The sequence below is a fragment of the Schistocerca piceifrons genome, chromosome 2 (assembly GCF_021461385.2).
Source record: "Schistocerca piceifrons isolate TAMUIC-IGC-003096 chromosome 2, iqSchPice1.1, whole genome shotgun sequence".
NCBI lineage: Eukaryota > Metazoa > Arthropoda > Insecta > Orthoptera > Acrididae > Schistocerca > Schistocerca piceifrons.
Genome location: NC_060139.1, coordinates 664311781 through 664338488, shown reverse-complemented (window position 1 = coordinate 664338488; position 26708 = coordinate 664311781). Strand labels below are relative to the sequence as shown.

Here is a 26708-nt window from a genome sequence, read left to right as displayed (position 1 = left end):
AGACGAATGGAAGAACTGGTAGAAGCTGACCTCGGGGAGATCAGTTTGGATCCGTAAAAATATCGGAACACGTGAGGCAATACTGACCCTACGACTTATCTTAGAAGCCAGATTAAGGAAAGGCAAACCTACGTTCCTAGCATTTGTAGACTTAGAGAAAGCTTTTGACAATGTCGACTGGAATACTCTATTTCAAATTCTGAAGGTGGCAGGGGTAAAATACAGGGAGCGAAAGGCTATTTACAATTTCTACAGAAACCAGATGGCAGTTATAAGGGTCGAGGGACATGAAAGGGAAGCAGTGGTTTGGAAGGGAGTGAGACAGGGTTCTAGCCTCTCCCCGATGTTAATCAATCTCTATATTGAGCAAGCAGTGAAGGAAACAAAAGAAAAATTCGTAGTAGGTATTAAAACCCATGGAGAAGAAATAGAAACTTTGAGGTTCGCCGATGACATTGTAATTCTGTCAGAGACAGCAAAGGACTTGGAAGAGCAGTTGAACGGAATTGATAGTGTCTTGAAAGGGGGATATAAGATGAACATCAACAAAAGCAAAACAAGGATCATGGAATGTAGTCGAATTAAATCGGGTGATGCTGAGGGAATTAAATTGGGACATGAGACACTTAAAGTAGTAAAGGAGTTTTGGTATTTGGGGAGCAAAATAACTGATGATGGTCGAAGTAGAGAGGATATGAAATGTAGACTGGCAATGGCAAGGAAAGCATTTCTGAAGAAGAGAAATTTGTTAACATCGAGTATAAGTTTAAGTGTCAGGAAGTCGTTTCTGAAAGTATTTGTATGGAGTGTAGCCATGTATGGAAGTGAAACGTGGACGATAAATAGTTTGGACAAGAAGAGAATAGAAGCTTTCGAAATGTGGTGCTACAGAGGAATGCTGAAGATTAGATGGGTAGATCACACAACTAATGAGGAAGTATTGAATAGGATTGGGGAGAAGAGAAGTTTGTGGCACAACTTAACTAGAAGAAGGGATCGGTTGGTAGGACATGTTCTGAGACATCGACGGATCACCAATTTAGTATTGGAGGGCAGCGTGAAGGGTAAAAATCGTAGAGGTAGACCAAGAGATGAATACACTAAGCAGATTCAGAAGGATGTAGGTTGCAGTAGGTACTGGGAGATGAAGAAGCTTGCACAGGATAGAGTAGCATGGAGAGCTGCATCAAACCAGTCTGAGGACTGAAGACCACAACAACAACAACAACATTATCCTAGTGACCCGTTATTCGTATTCTGAAAACTGGCTTAGCTGCTGCAAAATTATCCCAGAGTATTACTCAAACAGCGCGAACTTCTACAAACAATGTACCGACTAACATTGTCTACAGACCATAAGAAAGCTACTAACGTCAGGCGAAAAAACAGCGCAGTGATCTGGTTAATGGAGGAATACACAAGCTATTTTTTAACAGTATTCGAAGTGATGAGCTCCTGCTACAACTTTCAAAACATTCTCGCAATATGCAACACATTCTCACGGTACACGCTAACAGCAAGATCGTATAACGTTATGGATTACGAAAAAGGTGCAAAAATTATGCTTTTGTGTGTTTAAAAGTAGCTGCAAGGCATCCAATGAACGTGAGTACATGAAAGACTACGTAACAACTTAGTACACACCAAAACTATATCCAAAACACTACAGAAATCCCAATAGTATAAGGCTCACATACAGAAATTCACTTTTTCATGTTTGTTTTCTAGGAGCCATTCTTACAGTTACAGATGACATGTTGTATGCCGAAGAAACAGCAACAAAAATACAGAAAATGTGCCGGAAACAGTAACAATGAACGTAAAAACCACGTTGTGACGTAAAGTAAATAAGGTATTATAATACGATTTACAGACGATAATAATTTGGAACCAAACAGAACACATGTAATAATGTTTTTCAGTGTTTATAAGTACGCTATTTTTGAATGTTTTAGAATTAAAGATCCCACTGATGACGGCAATACTGTCGTTGAAAGTACACTTTTGGCCATTTCAATTGCTACACCAAGAAGAAATGCAGATGATTAACGGGTATTCATTGGACAAATGTATTATACTAGAACTGACATGAATTACATTATCACGCAATTTGGGTGCATAGATCCTGAGAAATCAGTACCCAGAACAACCACCTCTGGCCGTAATAACGGCCTTGAACGCCTGGGCATTGAGTCAGAGCTTGGATGGCGTGTACAGGTACAGCTGCCCATTCAGCCTCAACACGATACCACAGTTCATCAAGAGTAGTGACCGGCGTTTTGTGACGAGCCAGTTGCTCGGCCTCCATTGACCAGACGCTTTCAGTTGGTGAGAGATTTGGAGCATGTTCTGGCCAGCGCACCAGTCGAACAGTATGGCGATGATGAATACACGCTTCCAATGTGCTTTCACCGCGATGTCGCCTAATACGAATGCGACCATTATGATGCTGTAAACAGAACCTGGATTCATCCGAAAAACAGGCCGTTTTGCCATTCGCGCACCCAGGTTCGTCGTTGAGTACACCATTGCAGGCGCTCCTGTCTGTGATGCAACGTCAAGGGTAACCGTAGCCATGGTCTCCGAGCTGATAGTCCATGCTGCTGCAAACGTCGTCCAACTGTTCGTGCAGATGGTTGTTCTCTTGCAAACGTCCCCATGTGTTGACTCAGGGATCGAGACGTGGCTGCACGATCCGTTACAGCCATGCGAATAAGATGCCTGTCATCTCGAGTGATAGTGATACGAGGCCGTTGGGATCCAGCACGGCGTTCCGTATTACCCTCCTGAACCCACCGATTCCATATTCTGCTAACAGTCATTGGATCCCGACGAACGCGAGCAGCAATGTCGCGATACGAGAAACCGCAATCGCGATAGCTACAATCCGACCTTATGAAAGTCGGAAACGTGATGGTACGCATTTCTCCTCCTTACACGAGGCATCACAACAACGTTTCACCAGGCAACGCCGGTCAACTGCTGTATGTGCATGAGAAATCGGATGGAAACTTTTCTCGTGTCAGCACGTTGCAGGTATCGCCACCGGCGCCAACCTTGTGTGAAAGCTCTGAAAAGCTAATCATTTGCATCTCACAGCATCTTCTTCCTGTCAGCTTCGTTGTGTAGCAATTTTAATGGTCAGTAGTGTAGTTTGGGAATAAACAAATATAAAACATAAGTTCAAAATGGTTCCAAATGGTTCTGAGCACTATGGGACTTAACATCTTAGGTCATCAGTCTCCTAGACTTAGAACTACTTAAACCTAACTAACCTAAGGACACCACACACATCCATGCCCGAGGCAGGATTCGAACCTGCGACCTTAGCAGCAGCGTGGTTCCGGACTGAAGCGCCTAGAACCACTCGGCCACAACGGCCGGCAAAACGTAAGTATTTTGCATCAAGACGGATCCACAGTCACATACTGTTATTTCTGTTATCCCCCCTCCTCCCCCACCACCACAGTGTGTATCAGATATAATCGTAGACATACTCGTACATGCGGATGTGGACATATAGAATAATGAGTTCAGTCACCCGATACTAGTTACAAAAATTCTGCACCGAGTATTTCCACGAAATGCTAAGATCTGCATTACTGCCTAATAAAATACTGTGCAGTTAGGAGTATTCATTGTTACCTCTTCCAGAAATTGCAGATTAGGAGTGCAGCTTGCAGATACAGTGCGGAGACTCAGCTATTATGGAACATCCAGGAAACAGCGACTACTGATTCCTGGAACGACAGAGCTGCGCCTTTTTAAGTTGTGATCTGGAGTGAGGGGCGGGCGTGTCGCGACCCCCACACCATGATGCAGGCAGCAAGTGGAGTACCGGCTGATAGCGACCAGGTCAGCGGCCGCCCCAAGGTCGCAAGCGCTCGGCTTGCTGACCCACTGGCGGCGTCGTATCCGCACCTGTCTCCTCCAAACCACTTTAAAGTCCCGGTCATTCACCTCACTAATCGGTAACTGCCGTAGCCGGGCAAGAATGCAAGGTACGTGATGCAAGCAGCGTTCATGGTTGCTCCGCTATCAGACACTTCAGCTGTGATCAACGTTTCCTAATTCTGCCGAGTTATCTGAGAGATGTGAGTATTTCAGTGTGTCGAGTTTGATGTACTTGTTGCAGGGAGTATCCAACGTGCATTTTTAATGTAATAAGGAAGCAGTAATTCTAGAAACGCATCAAGGTCGCTGCACAAACATCAGTGACGAGACAGTGACGGGACCGGCCCGTGATTACACCGGCCATGGTGCCACAGTGACGCCTATTCACATTGCTCAGTGTTTCTTCCGGCGTGTAGCAGTGCACTAGAGCGGCCATGGTGGCTTTGTTCGCGGACGACGATCTCAAGCCGTTCGCTTTTGCATGAAGAGAAGGAAAAGTAAGTGAAAAAACGGAAGTTGATCCATCAGTTGTGGAAAGATAAAGCAACAGAAAGAGAATATGCCACTCTGCACAGTGAACTGATGGACGACCGAGAAATGTTTTATAAGTATTTTAAAATGTCAGAAAATTAATGCAAATTACTACTGAACAACTCGGAAGTTCATCTGAAAAAAAAAAAAAAAAAACATACTGGAAAAACCATCACATCATGAGAAAGGCTCACAGTCTACTTCAGGCTAGCAAATGTGAAACATAATTAACATACACTTTTACAAAGTGGTACAAATGGCTTTGAGCACTATGGGACTTAACTTCTGAGGTCATCAGTCCCCTAGAACTTAGAACTACTTAAACCTAACTAACCTAATGATATCACACACATCCATGCTCGAGGCAGGATTCGAACCTGCGACTGTAGCAGTCCCGCGGTTCCGGACTGAGCGCCTAGAACGGCTAGACCACCAAGCCCGGCTCAGCTATTTTCAAATGGCTCTGAGTACTATGGGACTTAACATCTTAGGTCATCAGTCCCCTAGAACTTAGAACTACTTAAACCCAACTAACCTAAGGACATCACACACATCCATGCCCGAGGCAAGATTCAAACCTGCGACCGTAGCAGTCCCGCGGTTTTGGATTGTAGCTCCTAAACCGCACGGCCCTTGCGGCCGGCTGTCAGCTAAGTGTGTGAAGCGGCGTAAATGGATAATAATTTTTAGTGAGGATTTTATAACAAAAACTTCTTCCACCTTTCGTAAAACAGACACACACACACACACACACACAGAGAGAGAGAGAGAGAAAGAGAGAGAGAGAGAGAGAGAGAGAGAGAGAGGGAAGGGGGCGAGAGGGAGAGACAGAGGGAGAGAGAGAGAGAGAGTTGTCAGTATCCCAACTGAGTTAAGAAATATCGTGCTCCGTGATCAGACCCATAGGACCATGGGATTCCGACTAGTTGTCGTTTTCCCGAAATTTATTTACGTGCTTACTATGCGATGTGTAAGTGGGAAGAATTGGCATATCTTTGACTCTTACTGGAATACGTGCCCACGAAATTTTCGGAGTAATCCTCTGAACGTCTGGATCACAGCATATCCTATTGGAGTTACCAGAGTATTTCGGTGTTGCTCACGCATCACATAAGCAAACAAGTGACGAAACGCGTCACTTTCCTTCCCCCCCCCTCCCCCTCCTCCCCGTCACGCGCCCGCCAGCCCCTCATCTGTCTCACTCTCTCTCTCTCTTGTGTTAACGGAATTTCGCAACCGTGCCACGCTGGTGAATGGCACTTCGGAACTGCTCGAACAGAGGTGTTGAAGGAGACTTTGTTGGTGGGTTATTTATATTTCCTTCGGCTTTCTCCGATATATTTCAGTCTAAGGCGGAAGCAGTGAGTGCATTATGTCGGAGGTAAGTGAAGTTGAACGTGAGAACATCGTTGGTGCTCCTATGGTGGTTGATTCCGTAACCGAGGATGTCGACGTGTTTGGTGTTTCATGAAGCACCGTATCGAAGATTTGTACTGCATAGAGGCAAAGAGGAAAAATGTTGTTCTCTTCGCCGGCCGGTGTGGCCGTGCGGTTCTAGGCGCTTCAGTCTGAAACCGCGTAACTGCTACGGTCGCAGGTTCGAATCCTGCCTCGGGCATGGATGTGTGTGATGTCCTTAGGTTAGTTAGGTGAAAGTAGTTCTACTAAGTTCTAGGGGACTGATGATCACAGATGTTAAGTCCCATAGTGCTCAGAGCCATTCGAACCATTTTTCGTCATCCTCTTCATAACAACGGGGAGAAAAATGTGTCGTGGATGGTGGTGACAGACTGCAATGAAGAGGATTGTGATGAAAAATAAGAGGACGACACCTGCAAAAACCACGGCATAACTGAATGTCGCACTCGCGAACTCTATCAGCAGTAAAACAACATCAATCAGCGATTGCAAATGCGCGTAACAGGAAACTGATGTGTCGAAGCCATAAAACTCGGATTATGGAGTAATGGAAGAATGACGTTTGGTGGGATGAGACTTGTTTCACACTATTTCCAACTTCTGGCCGAGTTTACGTCCCAAGTGAAGCATGGCGAAGGCTTGGAGATGATTTGGGAGGCCATATCGTGGTATTCCATGGACCCGATCCTTGTTCTGCGAGATCCCATTGCTGCCTAAGATTATGAGACCATTTTGGCAGATCAGATCCCTCCCGTGGTACCATGTTAGATCCCCAGTGGGGATGCTGTGTTCCTAGCTGACAGGGCCTCTGTCCACACAGCTCACGTTGTTGAGGAGCAATTTTCTGAGCATCACAATGAATTGTGGCTTTCCAGTCACCAGCTCTCAGTGTTATTCAGCCTTTGTGGTCTACTTTGGAGAGAAGATGCGTGATCGCTATCCACTTTCACCATCATTATCTGAACTGGTCACTATTTTGCAGGATGAATGATGTAGGATTCTTCATTTGTGTGGCCATATTGTCCGTAGTTGCTTTGTAATTCCTGAGGGTATTTTCGTTCTGTCGTTGCAAGAAATAGCGTGCTTTTCTCAGCAGTAAAGTTTCGCTTTATTGAGCTAAAGGATCATCAGTGGCCAGTAATTAATGATATTTACAATCTGATTTGTTTTTAAGATCGACAAACAGTTATTTAAAAATATGTTTGTTTTTACTTACAGTGATTTCCGCTTGTTTTCTCTCCTGCATAGTGAAATACCGTCTGATAGCACATCTTTGGTGTTTTTCTTCGTTAGACACTGATACATGTAGCCTAATTTTCAGTTGATATGCAGAAGTAGCCATTTCTTACGTTTTACACAGCATCCTTTATCGCACATCACTACTTTTACACAGTATATAGATTCGCAGCAACATAGTTAAATAAACTTACACACATACAATTAACGAATAAAGAAAAAAAGAGTATACGTCATAGACAAACCAGTGGCAGTGTTACGTTGGCAAAACTATAAAACACAAATCACAATACATACTTAGAAGCATAAAAATAAACAGGAAACAGTGCTGCACGAGAAAGTGTGCTGTGTAAAACGTAAGAAACGCCTAGTTCTGCACAGCAACTAAAAATTAGACTACAAGTATCAGTGTCTAACACAGAAAACACGACAAAGAAGCAGTGGGCATTTTTCGATGTAGGTGAGAAACCAAGCGAAAATCACTGTAAGTTAAAAGCAACATATTAATAACGAACTGTTTTTCGATCTTAAAACAAATCAAATTTTAAATATATTTAATTACAGACCGCTGATGATGCTTTACCTCAATAAAGACAAGTCGCGTCTGGTGAAAAAAAAAAAAAATGCGATTTTAAGTAGTTGCAAAGACAGAACGACAATACCCTCAGGGTATAGGATCCACGTGGGAAGCGTGCAGGACCGGTATTTATCCATTGCCAGGTGAATGGAAGCTGTTTTGAACTTCAACCGTTTTCCTACACCGTATTAGACATGGTAATTAGTTGCGTTTTTGGTGTCTCCATGTTTTTGACCACTACCGGTAGGTATAACGAGAGTGCACAGTGTCTTTCGGAGACGCCGTATCGAGTCTGCGCTAATGAGAAGTTTAATAACACTCACCAGGTGATTGAATTTTCTGATGTTGAGAAAGAAACCAGATGGCAGTTATAAGGGTCGAGGGACATGAAAGGGAAGCAGTGGTTGGGAAGGGAGTGAGACAGGGTTCTAGCCTTTCCCCGATGTTAATCAATCTCTATATTGAGCAAGCAGTGAAGGTAACAAAATAAAAATTCGGAGTAGGTATTAAAACCCATGGAGAAGAAATAAAAACTTTGAGGTTCGCCGATGACATTGTAATTCTGTCAGAGACAGCAAAGGACTTGGAAGAGAAGTTGAACGGAATTGATAGTGTCTTGAAAGGGGGATATAAGATGAACATCAACAAAAGCAAAACAAGGATGATGGAATGTAGGCGAATTAAATCGGGTGATGCTGAGGGAATTAAATTGGGACATGAGACACTTAAAGTAGTAAAGGAGTTTTGGTATTTGGGGAGCAAAATAACTGATGATGGTCGAAGTAGAGAGGATATAAAATGTAGACTGGCAATGGCAAGGAAAGCATTTCTAAAGAAGAGAAATTTGTTAACATCGAGTATAAGTTTAAGTGTCAGGAAGTCGTTTCTGAAAGTATTTGTATGGAGTGTAGCCATGTATGGAAGTGAAACGTGGACGATAAATAGTTTGGACAAGAAGAGAATAGAAGCTTTCGAAATGTGGTGCTACAGAGGAATGCTGAAGATTAGATGGGTAGATCACACAACTAATGAGGAAGTATTGAATAGGATTGAGGAGAAGAGAAGTTTGTGGCACAACTTGACTAGAAGAAGGGATCGGTTGGTAGGACATGTTCTGAGACATCGACGGATCACCAATTTAGTATTGGAGGGCAGCGTGAAGGGTAAAAATCGTAGAGGTAGACCAAGAGATGAATACACTAAGCAGATTCAGAAGGATGTAGGTTGCAGTAGGTACTGGGAGATGAAGAAGCTTGCACAGGATAGAGTAGCATGGAGAGCTGCATCAAACCAGTCTGAGTACTGAAGACCACAACAACAACAACATTATCCTAGTGACCCGTTATTCGTATTCTGAAAACTGGCTCAGCTGCTGCAAAATTATCCCAGAGTATTACTCAAACAGCGCGAACTTCTACAAACAATGTACCGACTAACATTGTCTACAGACCATAAGAAAGCTACTAACGTCAGGCGAAACAACAGCGCAGTGATCTGGTTAATGGAGGAATACACAAGCTATTTTTTAACAGTATTCGAAGTGATGAGCTCCTGCTACAACTTTCAAAACATTCTCGCAATATGCAACACATTCTCGCGGCACACGCTAACAGCAAGATCGTATAACGTTATGGATTACGAAAAAGGTGCAAAAATTATGCTTTTGTGTGTTTAAAAGTAGCTGCAAGGCATCCAATGAACGTGAGTACATGAAAGACTACGTAACAACTTAGTACACATCAAAACTATATCCAAAACACTACAGAAATCCCAATAGTATAAGGCTCACATACAGAAATTCACTTTTTCATGTTTGTTTTCTAGGAGCCATTCTTACAGTTGCAGATGACATGTTGTATACCGAAGAAACAGCAACAAAAATACAAAAAATGTGCCGGAAACAGTAACAATGAACGTAAAAACCACGTTGTGACGTAAAGTAAATAAGGTATTATAATACGATTTACAGACGATAATAATTTGGAACCAAACAGAACACATGTAATAATGTTTTTCGGTGTTTATAAGTACGCTATTTTTTGCATGTTTTAGAATTAAAGATCCTACTGATGATGCCAATACTGTCATTGAAAGTACACTTTTGGCCATTTCAATTGCTACACCAAGAAGAAATGCAGATGATAAACGGGTATTCATTGGACAAATGTATTATACTAGAACTGACATGAATTACATTATCACGCAATTTGGGTGCATAGATCCTGAGAAATCAGTACCCAGAACAACCACCTCTGGCCGTAAAAACGGCCTTGAACGCCTGGGCATTGAGTCAGAGCTTGGATGGCGTGTACAGGTACAGCTGCCCATGCAGCTTCGCCACGATACCACAGTTCATCAAGAGTAGTGACTGGCGTTTTGTGACGAGCCAGTTGCTCGGCCTCCATTGACCAGACGCTTTCAGTTGGTGAGAGATTTGGAGGATGTTCTGGCCAGCGCACTAGTAGAACAGTATGGCGATGATGAATACACGCTTCCAATGTGCTTTCACCGCGATGTCGCCAAATACGGATGCGACCATTATGATGCTGTAAACAGAACCTGAATTCATCCGAAAAAAATGCTGTTTTGCCATTCGCGCACCCAGGTTCGTCGTTGAGTACACCATTGCAGGCGCTCCTGTCTGTGATGCAACGTCAAGGGTAACCGTAGCCATGGTCTCCGTGCTGAGAGTCCATGCTGCTGCAAACGTCGTCCAACTGTTCGTGCAGATGGTTGTTCTCTTGCAAACGTCCCCATGTGTTGACTCAGGGATCGAGACGTGGCTGCACGATCCGTTACAGCCATGCGAATAAGATGCCTGTCATCTCGAGTGATAGTGATACGAGGCCGTTGGGATCCAGCATGGCGTTCCGTATTACCCTCCTGAACCCACCGATTCCATATTCTGCTAACAGTCATTGGATCCCGATGAACGCGAGCAGCAATGTCGCGATACGAGAAACCGCAATCGCGATAGCTACAATCCGACCTTATGAAAGTCGGAAACGTGATGGTACGCATTTCTCCTCCTTACACGAGGCATCACAACAACGTTTCACCAGGCAACGCCGGTCAACTGCTGTATGTGCATGAGAAATCGGATGGAAACTTTTCTAGTGTCAGCACGTTGCAGGTGTCGCCACCAGCGCCAACCTTGTGTGAATGCTCTGAAAAGCTAATCATTTGCATCTCACAGCATCTTCTTCCTGTCAGCTTCGTTGTGTAGCAATTTTAATGGTCAGTAGTGTAGTTTGGGAATAAACAAATGTAAAACATAAGTTCAAAATGGTTCAAATGGTTCTGAGCACTATGAGACTTAACATCTTAGGTCATCAGTCTCCTAGACTTAGAACTACTTAAACCTAACTAACCTAAGGACACTACACACATCCATGCCCGAGGCAGGATTCGAACCTGCGACCTTAGCAGCAGCGTGGTTCTGGACAGAAGCGCCTAGAACCGCTCGGCCACAACGGCTGGCAAAACATAAGTATTTTGCATCAAGACGGATCCACAGTCACATACTGTTATTTCTGTTATCCCCCCTCCTCCCCCACTACCACAGTGTGTATCAGATATAATCGTAGACATACTCGTACATGCGGATGTGGACATATAGAATAATGAGTTCAGTCACCCGATACTAGTTACAAAAATTCTGCACCGAGTATTTCCACGAAATGCTAAGATCTGCATTACTGCCTAATAAAATACTGTGCAGTTAGGAGTATTCATTGTTACCTCTTCCAGAAATTGCAGATTAGGAGTGCAGCTTGCAGATACAGTGCGGAGACTCAGCTATTATGGAACATCCAGGAAACAGCGACTACTGATTCCTGGAACGACAGAGCTGCGCCTTTTTAAGTTGTGATCTGGAGTGAGGGGCGGGCGTGTCGCGACCCCCACACCATGATGCAGGCAGCAAGTGGAGTACCGGCTGATAGCGACCAGGTCAGCGGCCGCCCCAAGGTCGCAAGCGCTCGGCTTGCTGACCCACTGGCGGCGTCGTATCCGCACCTGTCTCCTCCAAACCACTTTAAAGTCCCGGTCATTCACCTCACTAATCGGTAACTGCCGTAGCCGGGCAAGAATGCAAGGTACGTGATGCAAGCAGCGTTCATGGTTGCTCCGCTATCAGACACTTCAGCTGTGATCAACGTTTCCTAATTCTGCCGAGTTATCTGAGAGATGTGAGTATTTCAGTGTGTCGAGTTTGATGTACTTGTTGCAGGGAGTATCCAACGTGCATTTTTAATGTAATAAGGAAGCAGTAATTCTAGAAACGCATCAAGGTCGCTGCACAAACATCAGTGACGAGACAGTGACGGGACCGGCCCGTGATTACACCGGCCATGGTGCCACAGTGACGCCTATTCACATTGCTCAGTGTTTCTTCCGGCGTGTAGAGTGCACTAGAGCGGCCATGGTGGCTTTGTTCGCGGACGACGATCTCAAGCCGTTCGCTTTTGCATGAAGAGAATGAAAAGCAAGTGAAAAAGCGGAAGTTGATCCATCAGTTGTGGAAAAATAAAGCAACAGAAAGAGAATATGCCACTCTGCACAGTGAACTGATGGACGACCGAGAAAAGTTTTATAAGTGTTTTAGAATGTCAGAAAATTAATGCAAATTACTACTGAACAACTCGGAAGTTCATCTGAAAAAAAAGAAACATACTGGAAAAACCATCACATCACGAGAATGGCTCACGGTCTACATCAGGCTAGCAAATGTGAAACATAATTAACATACACTTTTACAAAATGGTTCAAATGGCTTTGAGCACTATGGGACTTAACTTCTGAGGTCATCAGTTCCCTAGAACTTAGAACTACTTAAACCTAACTAACCTAAGGACATCACACACATCCATGCCCGAGGCAGCATTCGAACCTGCGACAGTAGCGGTCGCGCGGCTCCAGACTGTGGCGCCTAGAACCGTTCGGCCACTCCTGCCGGCATACAATTTTAGAGGTAGTTGTTAACTGAGTATATGAAATGAACATTCATCATTATTGGCTTTTGTTATACAGTCTTGAGTGTTTTCTTCTGTTTATCGCGATACTGATTCATAATCGCTAAGACCACTTGCGAAATCTTTATCTTCTCCCTGCTGTTTACCTTTTTTTTCAGATATTTAGCCACTGGAGATCGCTGAATACGATTTCATTTAGTTATCGCGGGGGGCACAGTATGGTTCACAGGATCGTACGAGAAACCTGCAAGATAACTACAGACATTGTATTGGACGAAACGATGCCATCTTGGCAAGAACAAGTGTGAAAGAACGTCTCTAAGTACATTTACGCAGCGTGGAATTTTACGCAACTATATAGGGAATTTGGATCGCAAACACATTACTATTCAGGCGCCTTCGAGCAGTGGGTCAGAATGATTTAATTACAAACAGACGTTATCAAATTTATTGGCTCTTGTAGATACTCAAACGCCATTGATGTGGGGGAATGTGGAAAGGAACACTCTCAAACAATAATATTTTACCTACCTGGTTCTATTCATTGTTGTAAAATCAGAAAAATACACGTCTGTACTGATAAATTGGTTTTATTTCTGCTCCTGTTTCATTCCAGTGTGTGTTCTTCAGCTCTGTGTCCATCTATTTGGGATTGGAGAGATCATACAATACGGGATAGTTGTGAACTAACTCAATAAATTTTCGCCATTCATGTTTGTGATGACAGACTACTAGACGACAACACAATACTCTGATCGTGCCGCAACCGTGAAGTGAGTTCCCTATAAATTCATAGAACAACGTTTCAAACAAATGACGGTGTAGCTGGCCGGGCACTGTCGCGTCAGCTATGTTCAAAAATGGTTCAAATGGCTCTGAGCACTATGGGACTTAACATCTTAGGTCATCAGTCCCCTAGAACTTAGAACTACTTAAACCTAACTAACCTATGGACATCACACACATCCATGCCTGAGGCAGGATTCGAACCTGCGACCGTAGCAGTCCCGCGGTTCCGGATTGTAGCGCCTAGAACCGCACGGTCACTGCGGCCGGCTGTCAGCTAAGTGTGTGAAGCGGCGTTAATGGATAATAAATTTTGGTGAGGATTTTATAACAAAAACTTCTTCCACCTTTCGTAAAACAGACACACACACACACACACACACACACACACACACACACACACACTGAGAGAGAGAGAGAGAGAGAGAGAGAGAGAGATAGAGAGAGGGAGGGGGGTGAGAGGGAGAGACAGAGAGAGACAGAGAGCCTTGTCAGTATAACAACTGAGTTAAGAAATATCGTGCTCCGTGATCAGACCCATAGGACCATGGGATTCTGACTAGTTGTCGTTTTCCCGAAATTTATTTACGCGCTTACTATGCGATGTGTAAGTGGGAAGAATTGACATATTTTTGACTCTTACTAGAATACGTGGCCACGAAATTTTCGGAATAAGCCTCTGAACGTCTGGATCGAAGCATATCCTATTGGAGTTACCGGAGTATTTCGGTGACGCTCACGCGTCACATAAGCAAACAAGTGACGAAACGCGTCACTTTCCCTCCCCCACCTCCCCCTCCTCCCCGTCACGCCCCTGCCAGCCCCTCATCTGTCTCACTCTCTCTCTCTTGTGTTGACGGAATTTCGCAACCGTCCCACGCTGGTGAATGGCACTTCGGAACTGCTCGAACAGAGGTGTTGAAGGAGACTTTGTTGGTGGGTTATTTATATTTCCTTGGGCTTCCTCCGATATATTTCAGTCTAAGGTAGAAGCAGTGAGTGCATTATGTCGGAGGTAAGTGAAGTTGAACGTGAGAACATTGTTGGTGCTCCTATGGTGGTTGATTCCGTAACCGAGGATATCGACGTGTTTGGTGTTTCATAAGCACCGTATCGAAGATTTGTACTGCATAGAGGCAAAGAGGAGAAATGTCGTCCTCTTCGCCGGCCGGTGTGGCGGTGCGGTTCTAGGCGCTTCAGTCTGAAACCGCGTAACCGCTACGGTCGCAGGTTCGAATCCTGCCTCGGGCATGGATGTGTGTGATGTCCTTAGGTTAGTTAGGTGAAAGTAGTTCTACTAAGTTCTAGGGGACTGATGATCACAGATGTTAAGTCCCATAGTGCTCAGAGTCATTTGAACCATTTTTCGTCATCCTCTTCGTAACAACGGGGAGAAAAATGTGTCGTGGATGGTGGTGACAGACTGCAATTGAAGAGGATTGTGATGAAGAATAAGAGGACGACACCTGCAAAAACCCCGGCATAACTGAATGTCGCACTCGCGAACTCTATCAGCAGTAAAACGACATCAATCAGCGATTGCAAATGCGCGTAACAGGAAACTGATGTGTCGAAGCCATAAAACTCGGATTATGGAGTAATGGAAGAATGACGTTTGGTGCGATGAGACTTGTTTCACACTGTTTCCAACTTCTGGCCGAGTTTACGTCCCAAGTGAAGCATGGCGAAGGCTTGGAGATGATTCGGGAGGCCATATCGTGGTATTCCATGGACCCGATCCTTGTTCTGCGAGATCCCATTGCTGCCTAAGATTATGAGACCATTTTGGCAGATCAGATCCCTCTAGTGGGACCATGTTAGATCCCCAGTGGGGATGCTGTGTTCCTAGCTGACAGTGCCTCTGTCCACACAGCTCACGTTGTTGAGGAGCAATTTTCTGAGCATCACAATGAATTGTGGCTTTCCAGTCACCAGCTCTCAGTGTTATTCAGCCTTTGTGGTCTACTTTGGAGAGAAGATGCGTGATCGCTATCCACTTTCACCATCGTTATCTGAACTGGTCACTATTTTGCAGGATGAATGATGTAGGATTCTTCATTTGTGTGGCCATATTGTCCGTAGTTGCTTTGCAATTCCTGAGGGTATTTTCGTTCTGTCGTTGCAAGAAATAGCGTGCTTTTCTCAGCAGTAAAGTTTCGCTTTATTGAGCTAAAGGATCATCAGTGGCCAGTAATTAATGATATTTACAATCTGATTTGTTTTTAAGATCGACAAACAGTTATTTAAAAATATATTTGTTTTTACTTACAGTGATTTCCGCTTGTTTTCTCTCCTACATAGTGAAATACCGTCCGATAGCACATCTTTGGTGTTTTTCTTCGTTAGACACTGATACATGTAGTCTAATTTTCAGTTGATATGCAGAAGTAGCCATTTCTTACGTTTTACACAGCATCCTTTATCGCACATCACTACTTTTACACAGTATATAGATTCGCAGCAACATAGTTAAATAAACTTACACACATACAATTAACGAATAAAGAAAAAAAGAGTATACGTCATAGACAAACCAGTGGCAGTGTTACGTTGGCAAAACTATAAAACACAAATCACAATACATACTTAGAAGCATAAAAATAAACAGGAAACAGTGCTGCACGAGAAAGTGTGCTGTGTAAAACGTAAGAAACGCCTAGTTCTGCACAGCAACTAAAAATTAGACTACAAGTATTAGTGTCTAACACAGAAAACACGACAAAGAAGCAGTGGGCATTTTTCGATGTAGGTGAGAAACCAAGCGAAAATCACTGTAAGTTAAAAGCAACATATTAATAACGAACTGTTTTTCGATCTTAAAACAAATCAAATTTTAAATATATTTAATTACAGACCGCTGATGATGCTTTACCTCAATAAAGACAAGTCGCGCCTGGTGAAAAAAAAATGCTATTTTAAGTAGTTGCAAAGACAGAACGAAAATACCCTCAGGGTATAGGATCCACTTGGGAAGCGTGCAGGACCGGTATTTATCCATTTCCAGGTGAATGGAAGCTGTTTTGAACTTCAACCGTTTTCCTACACCGTATTAGACATGGTAATTAGTTGTGTTTTTGATGTCTCCATGTTTTTGACCACTACCGGTAGGTATAACGAGAGTGCACAGTGTCTTTCGGAGACGCCGTGTCGAGTCTGCGCTAACGAGAAGTTTAATAACACTCATCAGGTGACTGAATTTTCTGATGCTGAGAAAGCAACTTTCTCAGCATTAGTAGAAACTTTCAAAAGCCAAGATCGTATAAATATTTCTTTATTCACACAACCGGTTTCGACATTTTGCTGTCATCTTCAGGTATTTAAAAACTGTTGCTATGAAACGTGTTCATTTCGAGTTGATAACTCACGGCCAGATTCATGTTAGCGGATGAAATGAAACACGTTATACAAAGGTTATTCATAAATAAAACATTTAAAATCAAAAAGCATCTTATACACATGGTCATGTCCATACACACTGAGGAGCCAACGAAACTGGTGCACCTTGCTAATATCGTGTCCTTGCTAATATCGTGTCGTGCCCACGCGAGCAAGCAGAAGTGCCGCAGCATGACGTGGCATGGACTCGATTAATGTCTGAAGTAGTGCTGGAGGGAAATGACATGATGAATCCCGCAGAGCTGTTCATAAATCCGTAAGAGTACGAGAGGGTGGAGATCTCTTCTGAACAGGACATTGCAAGGCGTCCCAGATACGCTCAGTAATGTTCATGTCTGGGCAGTTTGTTGGCCAGCGGAAGTGTTTAAATTCAGAAGCGTGTTCCTGGAGCCACTCTGTAGGAATTCTGGATGTGTGGTGTGTCGCATTGTCCTATTGGAATTTCCCAAGTCCGTCGGAATGCACAATGGAATGAATGGATGCAGATGATCAGACAGGGTGCTTACGTACATGTCACCTGCCAGAGTCGTATCTGGACGTATCAGGGGTCACTTGTCATTCCAACTGCACGCGTTCCACGCCGTTACAGAGCCTACATCAGGTTGAACAGTCGCCTGCTGACGTGCATGGTCCACTGATTCATGAGGTTGTCTCCGTACCCGAATACGTCCATTCTCTTGATACAACTTGAAACGAGACTCGCCCGACCAGGCAACATGTTTCTAGTTATGATTTGTCCAAGTCGGTGTTGACGGGCCCAAGGGAGGCGTAAATATTTGTGTCTTGCGGTCATCAAGGGTACACGAGTGGGTTTTCAGCTTCGAAAGCACATATCTATGATGTTTCGTTGATTGGTTCGCACTCTGACACTTGTTGATGGCCCAGCAATGAAATCTGTAGCAATTTGCGGAAGGGTTACACTTCTGTCGCGATGAACGATTCTCTTCAGTCGTCGTTGGCCCCGTTGCTGCATGATCTTCTTCCGGAGATGTCGGAGATTGATATTCAGAGTACACTCGTGAAATGGTCCTACAGGCAAATCCTCACGTCATAGCTACCTCGGAAATGCTGTGTCCCATTGCTCGAGCGCCGACTATAGCGCCACGTTCAAACTCACTTAAATCTATCTGTTTAAAAAATCTGATAAAAATGCTCTCAACGCCTTTTTAAGAGACAGTCTGCACTCCTTCCCATCTGATCACGTAAGCGTTCAAAAGTTGTGGAATGATTTCAAAGCGATAGTATCGACAGCAATAGAGAGATACATACCACATAAATTACTAAGGGATGGTACTGATCCCCTATGGCACACAAATCGGGTCAGATCGCTGTTGCGGAAGCAGCGAAAAAAGCATGCCAATTTTAAAAGAACGCAAAATCCCAAAGACCGGCAAAGTTTTGCAGAAGTTTGAAGTAGAGCACGTACTCCAATGCGAGATGCTTTCAATGACTTCCACAACAAAACACTGTCTCGAAATCTGGCAGAAAATCCAAAGACAATCTGCTCATACATAAAGTACACCAGTGGCAAGATGCAATCAATACCTTTACTGTGCGATAACAACGGTGAAGTAATTGATGACAGTGTCACTAAAGCAGAGTTATTAAACACGATTTTCCGAAACTCCTTCATCAAAGAAGACGAAGTAAATATTCATTAATTCCAATCAAGAACAACTGCCAAAATGAGAAACATAGAAATAGATATCCTCGGTGTCGAAAAGCAGCTTAAATCAATTAATAAAAGCAAGGCTTCCCGTCCAGATTGTATACCAGTCAGGTTCCTCTAAGAATATGCTGATACAGTAGCTCCATATTTAGCAGTTTTATACCACCGCTCGCTCACGGAAAAATCCGTACCTAAAGACTGTAAAATTGTTCAGGCTACACCGACACCCAAAAAGGGAATTAGGAGTAAACCGTTGAATTACAGGCCCACATCATTAACGTAGATTTACATGAGGGTTTTGGAACATATATTGTATTGTATTCGAACATTATGAAGTACCTCGAAGAAAGCGATTTATTGTCATGTAGTCATCACGGATTCAGAAAATATCGTTCTTGCGAAACACAACTGGCTCTTTATACTCATGAAGTAATTAATGCTATCGACAGGATCGACAGGGGGTGTCAAATTGATTCCATATTTCTAGATTTCCGGAAGGCTTTCGACACCGTTCCTCACAAGCGTCTTCTAACCAAACTGCGTGCCTATGGAATATCGCCTCATTTGTGCCACTGGATTTGTGATTTCCTGTCAGAAAGGTCACAGTTCGTAGTAACAGACGGAAAGTCATCGAGTAAAACAGAAATAATATCCGGTGTACCGCAAGGAAGTGTTATAGGCCTTCTATTATTCCTGATCTATATTAACGACGTAGGATACGATCTCAGTAGTCGTCTTAGACTGTTTGCGGATGATGCTGTCATGTTCAAAAATGGCTCTGAGCACTATGGGACTCAACATCTTAGGTCATAAGTCCCCTAGAACTTAGGACTACTTAAACCTAACTAACCTAAGGACATCACACACAGCCATGCCCGAGGCAGGATTCGAACCTGCGACCGTAGCAGTCCCGCGGTTCCGGACTGCAGCGCCAGAACCGCACGGCCACCGCGGCCGGTGCTGTCATGTACCGTCTTGTAAAGTCCTCAGATGACCAAAACGAATGATTTAGATAAGATATATCTATGGTGCGAAAAGTGGCAATTGACCCTGAATAAGGAAAAGTGTGAAGTTATTCACAAGAGTACTAAAAGAAATCCGCTAAATTTCGATTACGCGATAAGTCACACAAATCTGAAGGCTGTAAATTCAATTAAATACTTAGGGATTGCAATTACAAATAATCTAAATTGGAACGATCACATAGATAATGTTGTGGGTAGAGCCAACCAAAGACTGCGATTCATTGGCAGAACACTTCAAATGTACAACAGGTGTACTGAAGAGACTGCTTACACCACACTTGTCCGCCCTATTCTGAAGTATTCCTCTGCGATGTGGGATCCGCATGAGATGGGACTGACGGATGATATCGAAGGAGTACAAAGAAGGGCAGCTAGGTTTGATTTATCGTGAAGTAGGGGAGATAGTGCCACAGACATGATACGCGAATTGGAGTGGCAATCATTGAAGACAAAGGCGTTTTTCGTTGCGACAGGATCTTCTCATGAAATTTCAATCACCAGTTTTCTCCTCCGCTTGCGAAAACATTCTGTTGGCACCCACCCCAATAGGGAGAAATGATCATCACGATAAAATAAGAGAAATCAAGGCTCCCACTAAAAAATTTAAGTGCTCGTTTTACCCGCGCGCCGTTCGATAGTGGAACGGTAAAGAGACAGCTTGAACGAGGTTCATTGAACCCGCTGCCAGGCACTTTATTCTGAATAGTAGAGTAATCACGTAGATGTAGATGTGGACTTAGAAATGTTGATAACCTGATATTGTAGCAGCAGTAACTGATCTAACAACTGCGCTAGACACTTGCTGTCACATATAGGCTTTGGCGACTGCAGCGCCGTATTCTGCCTGTTTACATATCTCTGCATTTGAATACGCATACCTTTACCAGTTTCTTGGGTGCTTCAGTGTATGTAGCGCTCACAGATTATTGTTACGTCGCAAAAATCATAGCACACAATAAAATGCATAGTAGCTCTAATCATTAACGATCCACCTTAGACGGCGCATATGATACAACTCATGTACCTTACAATGATTAGAGCATATCCAGTTAATGTAAACAGATGTGCTACTATACATTTTATTGTGTGCTGCGATTTTTACGACGCAACAATCATCAATGAGCGCTACATATATGGACATGGCTACGGGGACAAGGCGCTTTTTGATTTTAAATGTTTAATTTAAAGGTAACTTTTGCATAATGTGCTACATTTTACGATTGGCTTGAGGTTCCAATTCAAAATGAACACATTTATATTAATTTTTTTTAAAGACCTGAAAATACAGCGAAGTCTGTCGAAACCGGTTGTAAATAAAGAATTATTTATCCTATCTTGGCCTTAGAAAGTTTTTACTAAATAGTCACCGCTCTGCAAGCTGTTCTTTGTTACTCTATCCACGAAGTGACAGATAGGTGAGCTGTAAAAGAACACGGTACTTGTACTAGTATTTCTCTGTCGCTGCGTTTGCGTATGTCGCAACCACCAGAAGAGGAAACCAGAATTTTGAAAATCTTTTTGATTGTTGTGTTTACAGGTTAAGGATTAAAGTGGTTTTTCTGGATGGATCAAACATCAGTTTTCCGATCGTCAGTTATTTTGTACAACGGCGTCTGGAAATTGGGTCGCTCCGATTCCTGATTTAGTAAGGACAATTTCGGTTCCTCTTCAATTAGATATTATTGGTAGACAGCTTTATGCTCGCTGTAATAATTCAACTTGTTCTTCACTGCACGAAGAGTCACTGCGTCCCAACTAGCCGAACATTTTTAGAAGCCAGACGAAACCTGACAACCCAAGCACATTTCAAAAACAGATTGCGTTTGGGTGGGAGCGAAAGCAACCGTTTCTGGAAGAGGAAGTCCGGCAGCTACACCTGGATCAGAATAAGAAAGTGATTGACTGTTATAACGGATAGGGTCGTCGTTGTCAGTTAGCTGTTAAGGCCCCCGTGAACGATCAAACATTTTCTCAAACTTAACTATGCTTGCCAAATAGTTGACCGTGTACAGTGCTGTTTGCCGTATTTGTCCAGCATACATTGTGCTTGAGGAGTTTGTGAGAAATTTTAATTGACGGAGTTTGATAAGATGGTGGACAGCGTTTGTGTCAATGATACGCTGCATATGTTGTCCGACTGTTTATCTGAGTGGTAACGGGTTCGCCTACGATACAGTGGCGCGGGTTCGATTCCGGCGGCGTCTGAGATTTCCTCGCCAGTGGACTGGGTGTTGTGTTGTCAGCATCATTATCACCTACACGCAAATCGCTCAACTTGACGTCACGCGAAATAAGACTTGCAACCGGCGACCGAACTCGCCGTAAGGGCACTCCGGGCCAGCAGTTCCATACGATCATTTCATTTTGCCGCGTATGTTTAGTGAAAAATTGTTTTATTGTAAGCTATTTCACTGTATCGTGAGTTTTCGCAACTATGGAAACCACGATCAAGGATAAAAACGAAGTAGTATGTCAGTTACCAATTTGGTAGAGGCATATATTACGTAGGAAGAGGCTATGAACAAAAGCTATATTTTATGCATAACATACAAGTGGGCACCCAGTGTAATAAATGAAATCTCTGGTTCTTAGACGGACGATGTGGGCTATAATTTTCCAAGCTGTGATATTTTAATGAATGTCTGTCATTACAGGACCAAGAAGAAGAGACTAAATTTTCGCTTACATTACTTGTGTTTTCTTTTTCAACGTGAGGGTGAAGTTACTACAAGTTTCAATGTCCATCCGCACATAATTGATATAATCGTCAGGTTCTCTCATTTTAAACCATTCCCTGGACCAGTGTCTTGTTTTCTTCTTCTTCTTCAAACATAGTTCCAAAGTCAATGTCAAGACTGATTTGGCTTTGTCTGCTTTTGTGAGTATTCTCATTACTGGCAAAATACTCACGAACACGGACAGCGTCTGCTTCTAAGGCGAAGTTACAGTGACAAACATTGCTTGTACGTGTACGGACTTGCTTGGCAAATCCGTGACTAGATAAGAGTGAGTTTGTCAAATACATTTATCGTTTACGTTGACCTTTACACGCAAACCCAATACGGCTGCGGCAGCAACAGCTATTTAGATTACTAATGAGCTCTTTCGAATGTTTTTCGTTACTCTTCAGTACTGAGTTCGGTTTGCTGGGACGTAATAACCTCATCATTTTGCTGCTCATTTTCATTATTAGCTACGGATATTCTTTTGTGAATTATGAAAAATAATTAGCATAAAGAAAGCATATGATGAAAAGGAATGGCAACATTAACGTTAGAAACCATAACTGTCGTGCGCAGAGCTATTTGGCAACTGCTAACGAAACGGAAGGCACGGACAAGCTAGTTCATTTTGGTTTGATGCTATGGCAGTTCTTTTATAAACAACTAGCTCGTCAAACACCTTGTTATCCTGACTCGCGTACAGGACCGCGTTTCCAGAATCGATACTGGGAGGTTTACTTGACAACCCAGAAGTGATACGAGGAAATCAGTGTACTACATCCCTTTTTGGGATCCCCGTATGAAAATACAGTCACGAAAAAAGTTGTTGTTCATATAGAATCCTTTATTTATTAGAACTAAAGATCTTAATCAGAGAAGTTCTTTGGTAAAATAATAGTACTGGGTTTCCTTCCTAATATAAATATATAGAAAGCTTAACTAAAGCCATCTGCAAAACGTATTTAAAAATTCTGAACCACCTGGCTTCATACAGTGGGGAAAAAGTATTCACACAGAACTAGAAATGTAAACGTAGAAATGACCAACGAACTGGTTACAGCAAGAAACGCCTCAGAGGCAAGCTGCACCTCTTGCATGTTGGTTCTGATATGCGGTGAATGCCGTGCAAGAGTAAAATGTGCCGCAAAGCGTAGGAAACAACTGTAGAGGAAAGGCCAATACGAAAGGCAAAATGAAAGGCCAATATGAAAAGGAAAAATTATTTTCAGACATAGTTAATATTATTGGAAGATGTCGGGCAACTGTGCAGTACATAATAACTCGATTTAGAGAAATAAATTCTCTTATTAACAGCGAAAGAAGAGCTCAATCACAGAAGGTAGTGCAAAGAGGATGCAATATGTTAATGAGGATGGTAGAAAAAAGACAGCTTCTGTATTGTCTGCACATGTTAATCATCAGTTTGGGAGGAAATCTCACCAACGACTGTTTGCTACAATTTAAGTAGTGGAGGTTACGGAGCTAAGATACCTAGAAGGAAACCATACGGCAACAAGAAGGAGAAACTGAATTTGCTCGAGGACATGTAAGTAAGAATGCAAGTTTCTGAGAGAAGATACTGTTCACAGATGAAAGTGAATTTAACATATTTGTACGTGATGGGAGAATTTTGATGTGAAGACGTCCAAATGCTGAGCTGGTTCCCAAACATGTTGAACCCACAGTAATGCACGGTTGTGGAGGAGTTATGGTATGGGAACGAATGTGTGCTGGACAACTTGTTTTCATTGAATGTAAGGTGAATAGATGTCAGTATTTAAATTTCCTAAAGAAAAATCTTCGAAAAAGTGGCGATAGCTTGGGCTTAGGCACAGATTACTACTATCTGCGGAAGTTGCTTGTTTGTCATTGTTGTGCCATATTGCCCATGTTCTGAAGTTTCCACCACAGAGCGCAGACCTAAATCCAATTTAACATCTTTGGTTTACGAGTGAAAAAATTGTGATAAAACAACCGACTGCTCTGTAACAAGGTCTACACCGAGAACGGCAAAAGATTATCTCAGAGACTGCTAAAAAACTGGTGCATTCCACGCCAGCGAGGTTAACAGAAGTGATACAAAGAAGAAGAATGGTTACAAAGTATTAATAATGCCATTAAATTTATATACTTATAATTTTCTTTGAATAATACGTTTCTTGTAGTGGCCATTTTCGCAGCAGCTGTATATAAATTGCAGTTGTTTCAAAGAAAATGCCTTTTTTGCATGCTGCACATCGAAATTTTTATTTTTATTTATGCACCCAGACGCGTTTCACCTTTTTTACAAGGCATCTTCAGTGGGTGTCAGGTAACGTCTAATTCCCTGCATCCAAGCGAACTGCTTTTTCTCATCTGGCAACCAGATGGACATATTACAGTTCACTTTCAGTTCACTTTTTACGTTACACACCACTGTTCAGTGATGTGTAACGTAAACAGTGAACTGAAAGTGAACTGTAAGGTGTCCACCAGTTACCCAGATGAAAAAAGGCAGTTCACTTACGTGCTGTGAATTAGACGTTATCTGACACCACTGAAGATGCTTTGTAAAAGAGGCGAAACGCGTCTGGGTGCATAAATAAAAATAAAAATTTCGATGTGCAGCATGAAAAAAAAGCTAGAATGTACGAATAGTTTTCTCCGCTCTATGTGAAGCCATCTGCTACAGAATTTTAATTTACTTTATGCAGAAGGATAATTATTTAATCCTTTTATACAGGGTAAACATTAATAAAACCGACAAAGCTCAGTGACAGATTTCAGCCTGGAAATGAAAGAGAAAACGTCTGGTATACATGTATCCGGAAATGCATCGTTGCCACTGTAGATGGCGCTGACGAATGAGAGTTCCCCGGCCACGTGCCGTATGCTTTTTGTGTGTTGCAGGCTGTGTGACTGACGCACGGTACAGTACGCAGCAGAATGGTCCTGTGTTCAGGTCGGACACAAGCCGAGATGTTGTTTGTGTACGGCCAACAGATGAAATAAATCGAGAGGCAGCACTGTTATACCAAAACAAGTACTCTCACGGATACCAGCTACATCACACCACATTTCAAGCCTTTTGTTCTTGGTCATTTGGGTGATCGTGTGTCCTCTGTGATCACGTGTCCTTTCAGATTGATTAACGTACAAGGAGGTGGCGGACTGTGAGTACACCAGATTTGAACACCAGAGTCTACAGGATACTGAGACAAAGCTCAGTACAAGCTCCAGGCAAGTTGCCCACCAACACAGTGTAAGCCAAAGTAGGTTTACGTGTTATATATGAAGTCTTCACGGGTTGTCAACCGAGTAGCATCGTCGTATCGTAGTAACGTTTCGATGGAATGCTTCTCCATCATCTTCAGGCGGAGTCACTTCGCCTGAAGATGATGGAGACGCATTCCATCGTAACGTTGCTACAAGACGACGATGCTACTCGGCTGACAACCCGTGAAGACTTCATATATGAAATTCGCCGAGAAAGCCCGCACTCGCATATAGGTTTACATGTATTCTGCACGTCAACCGCGTGCATTGCATCCCATGAAGGACGCTTTGAATATCTGTTGTGATGTGGATGCGATGAAGCTCTGCATTGTGTTCGCGGACGAATTATCGTCCTTGCACGCACACCGTCATTTTCCGGATACATGTTCACACGACATTTTCTCTTCCAATTCCAGTCTAGAGTCCGTCCCTGCAGTTTTTCGGTTTAATTAATGTTCACCCTGTAGGTTACAGATTAGGAAGCAAAACCCGGTTATCGTTAGTTTAGTAAATAACATCTCTGGCGGTGATATGTAGTTAGTTATTCTACATGAGCAACGGTGTATGAACCCTTTTTTCCATGACTGTAGTGTGTGAGCGCGAGCTGAGCGCCAGCGGAACTCACCCGTGTGGAGCCGCCAGCGCGCCGCTTCCTCCGCTCTGGCCGCACCTGCGCAGCCAGTGAGGAGAAACGGCTATAAGTTGCCACGCCGCATCCCCCCCCCCCCCCCCTCCGACAGCCGGCAGGCGGTACCTACCCAGCTGATAACAACGCCCGCGCCAAGGCCGGCACCACTGCCTCGCTGACCCACTGGCGGTCTCCCCCTCCCCCTCATCCCTCCCCCATCCCCACCGCCCTCGCCGCTCGCCCGACGGAGCTGAGCGGGGATATCCCGGTCGTTCACCTCGCTCGAAGTGTGAACAGTAAACTGCGTCTCTGCTCAAGACAACACAAGGTGGCAGGGACAAAGAATCCAGTGACATTTTTTTAAGTGCATTATCGGAAAACTACCTTGAGCAGTTAAACAGAGAAACGACTCGTGGCGATAACATATTTAGACCTTCTGGTGACAAACAGACCCGAACTGTTTGAAACGGTTACCGCCGAACAGGGAATCAGCGATCATAAAGCGGTTACTGCATCGATGATTTCATCCGTAAATAGAAATATTAAAAAAAGGTAGGAACATTTTTCTCTTTAACAAAAGTGACAAAAAGCAGATT

At 43.3% G+C, this 26708-nt stretch overlaps 1 protein-coding gene across 1 annotated transcript in view; it reads right to left on the bottom strand.

Moving 5' to 3' along the window:
• The window catches only part of LOC124775724, a 70989-nt gene extending 44818 nt beyond the window's left edge, over window positions 1–26171 (bottom strand). Inside the window, exon 1 of the mRNA XM_047250550.1 lies at window positions 26110–26171. The gene's annotated coding sequence lies outside the window, so the exon portion shown is untranslated. The remainder of the gene's footprint in view (window positions 1–26109) is intronic.
• Between the last annotated feature and the right edge of the window lie 537 nt (window positions 26172–26708).